Raw genomic sequence first — 6,321 nt, forward strand, 5'->3', positions numbered from 1 at the left:
ATGACATCTGAGAAAGCGCTTCAGTGAAGGGGATATTGATATAAAGTTTCTGTAAAACTTCCAAAAACTTCCCAAACTGCTTGTCCAATTTGGCTTTCTGAAATCTCTGAGGAAAAAGGTAGGGGAGGCTGGTATGGCTCTGGTAATTTCTTTGTCTTCCTTGCTTCCTCTTCCTGATCTTTCTTAGCTTCTTCCTCCTTTTTCTCTGCTCGGCCCTTAGATTTTTCTATGGTTTTCTCTATCGATTCTACCTCTGGTTGTACTAGAGTTTTCCCACACCTCAATGTAACTACCTTACAATGCTCCCTTGGGTTCATTTCTAGTTGACTAGGCAGTTTGCCAACAACCTTACTTGAAGAACTTGCTTGTTGAGCGATTTGATTCTCTAGCATCTTGTTATGAGTAGTAAGTTGGTTCACTCTGGAAGTCAGCTGTTTAATTAATTCATTTTGTTGTTTTTGAGCTGCTAAGAATCCTTCCATCATGGTTTCCATGGTCATCTTCAGTTCAGGTTATTGAGGTTGGAGAGGTAGTGATGGCTGTGCAAAGTTTTGACCTCTGTTCTGAAATCCAGGGGGTGTTGGTGGTTTGTACCCTTGTTTCTTATTTATTGGCTGGTTATGCCAATTGGACCATGAGAAATTTGAGTGGTTCCTCCATCCAGGGTTGTAAGTATTTGAATATGGATTGTTGGGCTGCCTCTAGTTGAAGTTTCCTCCATTATTCACATAGTTCATCCGTTCTGTGGAGGGTTCATTGAAATTGCTGTATTCTGAACTCATGTATCCTCCTTCATAGCTGTCCTCATGTTGACTGTTTGGACTAACTATGTTGGCTTGCATTCCTTTGAGTCTCTTTGTGAGCTGATCAAATTGAGCATTTATCATGCTTATGGCGTCTACTTCTAGGACCCCTGCAATTCTCCTTGTATTTCCTCTTTCATTTGACCACTCATAATTATGATATGCAACCCTTTCTAGAAGTTTAAGTGCCTGTGTCATTGTTTTCTCCATTAGATCACCTTCTGCAGCTGAATCAATTGTGCTCCTTGTAGAGGGTAGTAACCCATTATAGAAATTTTGCATTAATAGCCAATCCTCTATGCCATGGTGTGGACATTCCCTCTGCAGGTCTTTATATCTTTCCCATGCATTATAGAGTGATTCTCCTTCCTTTTGTTTGAAAGTGTTGAGTTCAAGACTCAGTTTTTCAGTCTTTGCAGGTGGAAAATACCTTGCTAGAAAAGCTTGAGAGAGGTTTTCCCAAGTGGTGAACGTTCTAGCCAGTTGAGAAAGTAACCACTTCCTTGCTCTGTCTCGAAGGGAGAATGGGAATGCTCTGAGTCTTATTGCTGGATCAGACACTCCATTCATCTTGAATATGTCACATAGGGCAAGAAAGCACTGGAGGTGATAGTGTGGGTCTTCTGTTGGTGAACCTGCAAACTGGGTTTGTTGAATCATTTGGAGCCATGCTGCTTTTAATTCAAAGTTGTTGGCTTCCACTGTGGGTCTATTGACACCGGGCTGAAATCCTTGGACAGATGGAGCTCCGTAATCTCTCAAGAGTCTTGGTCTGTCATTATTATAGACCATGGTTAGAATTTCAGGATCTCCTTGACCGTGCTCTTGATGTTTCCTTTCCCTCCTGATGGCTCTCAGAGTTCTGTCTATCTCTAGATCACAGTCCAAAATTTCTTCTTTTGGCCTTATTTTGGTCATATACCAGATTGGGCACCTGAGAGAAAAGAAGAAAAATACAACTAGTAAAATAAAATTAGATAATAAATATAATTGCCTAAATCAGCTAAATTGCCTATCGCTTGATATTACTAAAGCCAAAAATCCCTGGCAATAGAGCCAAAAACTTGTTTCGCTAGTTTTATAACGCCGCAAGTGCACAGATCACTAACAAGTAATAAAGTGATGAGTACAGTATCATTCCCACGAGGAATTTGATTAGCAAGTACCAATCTACACAGTAATTTTGACTGTCTAGGCTATCAAATACTTAGGGAATGAAGTTTGTTAACCTTAAACAATAGAATGGTAAACCTAAAACGAAATGATTTATTTGAAACAATTTTGGAATTAAGATTTCACACTTAAATCTTACTAGGGATGTTATCTCGTATATTTACTGAATTGAGGATCATTTTTCTTGATGGAAATCAGTCCTAAGTTATCCTAAATCCTCTCTTAAGGCAACTATGGTGTATTCTAATTAACTCAGACCCAACTTTTGTGGTGATCAAATTAATTAAAATCCTTTAAGATTTTTGACCAATTTTGAAGTTCCACAAAGGTATCAGCCTATGTCTAGGTCAGAATTCCTAGGTTCAAAATCTTGATTTTCTAATATTAATCTTCACCTTTCAGTCCTTCAATTAACATCTACAGTCATGGCTAAGTGGGTACCAGCACATAGCATGCATTAAGATCACAAGAAATAAAATCAAGGAATGAATCTCAAATCCAATAAATAAAACTTAGTGTTCATCCATAATAATAATTACAAGCATTACTCTCCTAAATCCAGAATAAGAAAACTACTAACTCATGGTGAGTTCAGCAAACATCATGATAAAGGTTATAAACAATAAAAAGAAAATCAAGTAGAAGAAATAAAATAATAAAAATCTGTCTAGGGAGATGAAATGAAGGAACCGAAGAGAGTTTGCATCTTTGATCTTGTGGAGCTTCAGCTGGAAAACTCCTTTTGCTACTGATGTTTCTCTTCTCAAGATGGCTGGAGAGACTGCAAAGTGTGGATTTCTCTCCTTCAAAACTCCTCAAAAGCGCTGTCAAAAGATAAAAGAGAGCCCTACTTTTTCTAATGTTTTCTCTTCTATTTATAATGGTTGCTCTAGGGTTACTTCATTTTAAGTCCAAAAGGCTTTAGGAGTCTCATTTGAATTAGAAAACAAGAGCGAAAATTCAAATTATAAAACTGGCTGCCGCATAGTACATGGCCCGTGTGTCACTACACGGCCTAGGGCCATGTAACTTGCTGGAGTGGAACTACGGAGTCTTGCATTGGCACAGAGAGTTACACGGGTCTGTGCTAATTACACGGGCTTGGTTACACGGGCCGTGTACTATTGTTCCCATAAGGTGACTTACACGGGTCCCTGCAGATTACACGGGTCTAATTACATGACCCTGTACTTTTGTTTCTCCATTGGCTATCTGGCTTTCTTCTGGCAGAAGGTTACACGGGTCTGGGGCTTGGCTTACACGACCCGTGTACTTTGTATCAATAGTAATACTAAGTCTCTTGACCTCTCCAAGCTTCCTTTTGTACTCCTATACTGTGGGGCTTCACCCAAATACCTGAAATGATGTAGAAAACATGGAATTAAGGGCTTGATAATATAAATTACAAAGACTAATGAAATCAACTACTATGCATGAAAATACTTGCCTAAATGCTATGAGATAGTATACAAATGTGCTTAAAAACATCTATACAATTCAAGTGTATCATGAGCATAAATCACAACACAATTCAATTCAATATCAATTCCAATATCGAATAATTTTTTTATGCTCATCACAATTCAAAATAAATTTTATCCTTTTCCCATGTCAAGTATGTTTCAATCAAAATTTTTCCAAAGCTAACTTTATTCAATTCATGACAAAATAAAATCATAACTAATTTTATTTTCCAAAACTAAACTCATTCATACCATAACACATTTCAATAATTATTGAGATAAATTCAATATTTGATAAACATAATACAATAAGAAATAAAATCATTTAGTCAAAAGACATATGAAGAAACATAACCAATAAAAATACTAGTTATGCACAAACCTCTTTGTTGACTAGTTTACTCTAACTTTTCATTTTTCCTTGAAGATTCCTTTCCAGTCTCTTTTTCAACTGAAACACATAGTTTACAGTGTTTCAGTACCATATCTTATAATAAATCCATTAATTTATTTCATGCATACTTAGTTGTAGCCTTAAATTTGCTTAAATTGGTATCCTTTGAATTTTGCATTTTGGGGTTACTATTCATTATACTATTGAAGTCAAAATGTTGACTTTTTCCTACTAAATAGGTTTATTAAATCTACTTGCACCCATATACCAAATTTTGGGTGTCAATTTTGTTGGCATTGATTTCCAATTCAATTTCTAATTTCTCTAAGTGCAAATCCAAAATTTCAGTTTTGGTTCACTGTATTCTACTGTTCCAGTGGTTTGGTAAATGTAGAAATTTGGCTAACTTTCCTTTATCAAAGTTGTTCCTTAATGTCTTATCTTTAATTCTCTTTTTGAATCACTCTATTTGGAGTTTTGTAGCCCAAGTTATGGCCATTTTCCTAAGACTGATCGGATTGGTATCTACCCAGAATTCTGGGCAGGTTTTTGGTTATGGCAGTTTTGGGTAACCAACTTTGGGTGGCAAAATGACTTGGTTATGGTCAGAATTTGGGTTGGTGTTCTCCATGAAAGTTGTAGTACTATGTCATATCTTTCTAATGGTTTAAAACTCAGGTCATTTGGACCTACCTAGACCAAGTTATGGCCAAATGAACAAACACTGTTCATTTGGTCAATTTTGTATAGTGGTAGTGTGCTAATTCTGGGTTTGACCTAATTGTTCACTATCTTAATGTCATTTTTTGGGCTTGTTTTCTACACAAAAATTGTGGCATTATGTGTCTATATATCCAATTGGCCTCACACCAATTAGGATGGCAAAATTATAATTTTGGTCCCTGAAAGGGACCTAGGTCATACTGCCCAATTTGGGACAGCATCACTTTCTATTTCCAATTCAAGTCCAAATATTCAAACACATGCCAATTGACTCCAATTAACCATTTTAAACCTCACTTAGGTCAAAGCACATCAATTTACCAATTTCCCAAATTTTCTTCCTAAAACCCTAAGGGTCAAGAACCCTAATTTTTTTTTTTTGGCAAATGGCTAAATTAATGGAATTAAAACATTCTAATCACATTCACTATCTCAATTCAACTTGTCTACATCTTTAATTGTATAAAAAACCATTAAATCCTAGTTCACTACACCTTGACTGAATTCTATATAAGTGGGTATATATATGCTTTTGTTCATTTCTTCTTCAATTTCCAAGTTAATTGAACTATAGAAACATGAATTTAGCTAAAAATTAACAAGTTTAAACACTAACCTTTTTCTTGGAAGTTTAGCTCTTCAATCCTCTATCTTTCTTCCCCAATTCTTTCTTCAATCTTGCTCTTGACATTAAATTGGAAGTTTATGCTATTTTTCCGAAGAAATTTATGGTGAAATTTGAGGTTAGAAAGCTTGGTGATAAGCTTTCATGGAGGTTTATGAAAGAGAATGAGAGAGGTGAAGGAGAGAGTGTGCTGTCCAAGGTTGAAGAAGAGAGGGGAAATTTTTATTTCTTTTTCCTAATTGGTCACTTACTATATCATTATCTCAATTTTTCATAATTAAAAGTTAAAATCTTTATTATGTCATGGTGATGTCATAAAAAGTTAAGTTAATTTCTTTTCTTTTCTTTTCCTTTATTTTATTTTTTTTCATAACTTCTTTAATTTAAATCTATATTTCATAATTTTAATTTCTCACATTTTATTGGACAATTAGGTCATGAGTCACCTCTAGGGGTGAATTGACCAATTTGCCCCTCGTCGGTCTGATCCAGTTTACTAATAATTCAGTATTTCTTCCTGAACCTTGATCTAATTTTTTGATCTGGTTCTCAACCTTTTTCTATGATTTTCACATTTCCCTTAGCTTCACAATTTTTTCTAGGTCTGCGGTGTCACAATGTCCCGTACGAATTTAGGGTTTTGACTGATCTCACAGTCACTTCCCGGTGCGGTCACCCATCGCTGTGACCCCCAGCTCATTTAACTTTTGTACATGAGTTTATTTTGTACAAGATATACAAATAATTTACAATGTGCTAGGAATGAACAATATACATAACATGTATAAAATGAGCCCTATCTACATGCATTACTGAGGAGGTGACATCCTTGTATATTCTTCTGACACTTCTGCAGATCTGGACTCCAAAAAAAATCTCAGTTGACAGTCTACTGGTTTTACCTTCAGTACCTGTGCGAGGAAGCAATTCCATCGCGCTAAGCATTTCTGCTTAGTGGTGCAATAGTATAACAAGAAGTAATCTATATACAATTAAAGAAAGAACTAAATCATAATTCAGATACTCAGGAATTAATTTAATTTGGTATTGTATTTCTAGCATCAACGATCTCATATACTAGTTTGTTCCTCTTTGGAAGTGCTTAGTTTATAACTTTTCAGTAATACTACTCAGTATACA

General features: G+C 35.6%; 1 non-coding gene across 1 annotated transcript; it reads left to right on the forward strand.

Annotated features, from left to right (window-relative positions):
• The first annotated feature begins 1,101 nt into the window (after positions 1-1,101).
• On the forward strand, positions 1,102-1,208 carry LOC131179677 (small nucleolar RNA R71). Its single transcript, XR_009148565.1, has one exon. It is a non-coding gene; the product is annotated as a small nucleolar RNA R71 (small nucleolar RNA).
• Positions 1,209-6,321: the final 5,113 nt, after the last annotated feature.

Source organism: Hevea brasiliensis, chromosome 4, assembly GCF_030052815.1.
Source record: "Hevea brasiliensis isolate MT/VB/25A 57/8 chromosome 4, ASM3005281v1, whole genome shotgun sequence".
NCBI lineage: Eukaryota > Viridiplantae > Streptophyta > Magnoliopsida > Malpighiales > Euphorbiaceae > Hevea > Hevea brasiliensis.